The sequence below is a fragment of the Lagenorhynchus albirostris genome, chromosome 1, assembly GCF_949774975.1.
Source record: "Lagenorhynchus albirostris chromosome 1, mLagAlb1.1, whole genome shotgun sequence".
NCBI classification, from domain to species: Eukaryota; Metazoa; Chordata; class Mammalia; order Artiodactyla; family Delphinidae; genus Lagenorhynchus; species Lagenorhynchus albirostris.
Genome location: NC_083095.1, coordinates 136900695 through 136903552, shown reverse-complemented (window position 1 = coordinate 136903552; position 2858 = coordinate 136900695).

Below are 2858 nucleotides of genomic sequence, written 5' to 3'. Positions count from 1 at the left end.
AGTTTAAATATCCCACCAGGAGCTGTGTAAATGTGTATCGAACCCTGTCAAAAGTGAAAGCAAAGTAGGCCTGGAATTTCCCCATGATGGGAACAGAACATGTTAGCTAGGTCAAGGTCACTCCTTGCACCAGTGTTATGTCCTCAATCAATTCTGCAGTATCAGGAATTGGAGTCTTAATCGGGGGAACTGGAGTATTGAAGTTTCGATAGTCAATGGCCAGGTGCCATACATTAGCGGTTGGCTTAGGTTTTAGCCAAAAGGGGCTACCGAAAGGGAAGATTATGGCTTAATGTCCCCAGTCTCAAGCACATTGATAATGACAGGGTGTAGACGTTCAGTGCCTTATTTAAGTCGGTACTGGGGGCGTTTGCCACCTTGATTGACGAGGAAGAGTCACTGGTGCCCAGCAGGAAGGCTAAGAACTTGTTCCATGTGGCATGGGGCCATGTTAACGCATCCATGCCTGTTATGGGGAAAGAATAAGCCCAGGGGCAATCAGGAGAGGAAGCAGTTTGAGGTAAATGTCTCATTGGTTACATCCAAATGGGTCTGTACACCTTTGATTGTTTTACTGGCATGCCCTTTTGTGGGCTCCCCTTTTGTAAATTCAGAGGCACTGTCTGGAATGACAGTGACTTGGGCCCCACTGTCTAATAGGTCCTAAAAGACTGTACTTTAAGTGGAAGACAACTTTCCATTATTATTTTTATTAAGTTAAAATTCATGAAAATTGAAGTGTCCAGACTTTTAAGACCATATAAATGTAATTACTTTTGGCAAATGTATAAATCTGTGCAGTGCTGTGGTGGTGAACTAGCTCTCTAAACAATCACTGATGTGCTGTTTGTCAATGCCTATGGTGTAAATACTCTCACCACGTCCAGTTTCGAGCCACTGAGTATTGCTGAGTATGAAGTTGGGAGGGGATGTGCACTTGGCTCCTTTTAGCCATTAGTCCAACTCCAGCATGTGATTGGATGGGTGCAGCCAACACCCACACGAGATACAGAACATTTCCATCAGTTAAGCATGTTCCCTTATGGCCCCTTCGAGATAATCTCTATCTCCATAGATCACCCAGGTTCTGATTTCCAACACAATAAATTAGGTTTTCCTTTTCTTTAACTTTTTATAAATAAATTCATATGGTATGTTCTCTTAACTATCTGGATGTTTTTGTCAAAAATATTACTTTGTCATCTCTTAATTTTGCTGTTTTCTTAAATAGTTATGTGCCCCCAAAACCATACTTAGGTTTTTTGTTTTTTAGAAAATGAAAAGTAATTTTTGTAAGACTTTCAATATCACAGTTTTAACATTTATGCTCTTAGTTGAAATACATTACATAATAATCCCCTATCATTAAAATTTGAGGGAGGGGCACTGGGTTAATATGTCTCCTGTCTAAATCATTATTCATGTGGGAATAATAAACTCCATAGATCTTGCCTCAAAAACATTGGTGGAGTCCAGATCCTTGAGTGCAAACATCATGCTCATCTTTGGTCTACAGACACTCATGAGTTCCTCATTTATACTGTATCTAGATTCCATTTGATTCCCTTCATCCAGGTTTCATATAAACAACACCAAAAATGAGGTGCTGTTATTCCCATTTTCTCTCAGATGAGTAAACTGAGCTGTAGGACACTTCAGTAACTTGCCCAGGTTACTAAGACACAGAGATGGCGTTAGCTTCCAATCCTCTACCATACCCTGTCCCCAAATAACTTCCCTTTCTCTAGGCATAGTCTACTGTTTCTTCTGCCTCTTATGTAACAGTCTGGATAAATGGTACCATTATATAAAATATATATGTAAAAATATCTATCTATCTGGAGAGATGGGTGGGAGAGAGACAGAGAGTTAGTAAAAGAAAATATGACAACTCCAGTGATGAGGAATGTAGCTTAGGAGAAAATTTTCAAACTGCCCAGGACCAGCCTCAATGCCTCTTCTTTAGATCTGCCCCAACTGCCCTAGCCTGCTACTCTGCCTTTATTTTTTGTAGCATCTGCTTTCATTATTACAGAGTCTCAGAGAACATGATATCTGGCCAGATTCTCTCATTGTTTGGTTCTTTGGCTGACTGAAGCCCTAAAAAAGAAACTCTATTAAGAATAAGTGTCTCTCACAGACATAGAAAACAAACTTATGGTTACCAAAGGGGATAGTGGGGGCAGGGGGGAGATAAATTAGGAGTTTGGGATTAACATATACACACTACTATATATAAAATAAACAACTAAGACCTACTGTATAGCACAGGGAACCACACTCAATATCTTATAATAACTTATAATGGAAAAGAATATGAAAAAGAATATATAACTGAATAATTTTGCTGTATACCTGAAACTGACACAACATTGTAAATCAAATACACTTCAATTAAAAAAAATTTGTCGATGTAACAAGAACAAAAACAAATGAGTGTCTCAAAGGAAGGGTCATGGTAAAATCTCACTGTATGCCCATCACCAGGTATTGCAGCACAGGTGGGACAGTTAAGAGCTTCTGGTTCCTTCAACAGATATCTGGAAATCTTCCAACTACGGGGAGTTTAACTGACCAAGGACCCCAACTGCTGTGCTCTGAAATCCATGATTGTGTTTATGTCAAAGCCATGCTTCCCATGGGCTGCTCCCAGCTAGTGACTGAATGTGACAAGGTCTACTTCTGAGAGATTAGGGGACTCCAGTGATGGCCAGCTGTGGCTTGAGGACTCCTGGATGGCCTTGCTGAGACTCCACTAGACTACACAGCAGGCCAGGATGATTCCATCCTACCTTCCTCCTCTCTCTCTGTCACCTTCAGTCAGACTTGGTCTGAAGTATCTCCCTGCCTTCCTGGAC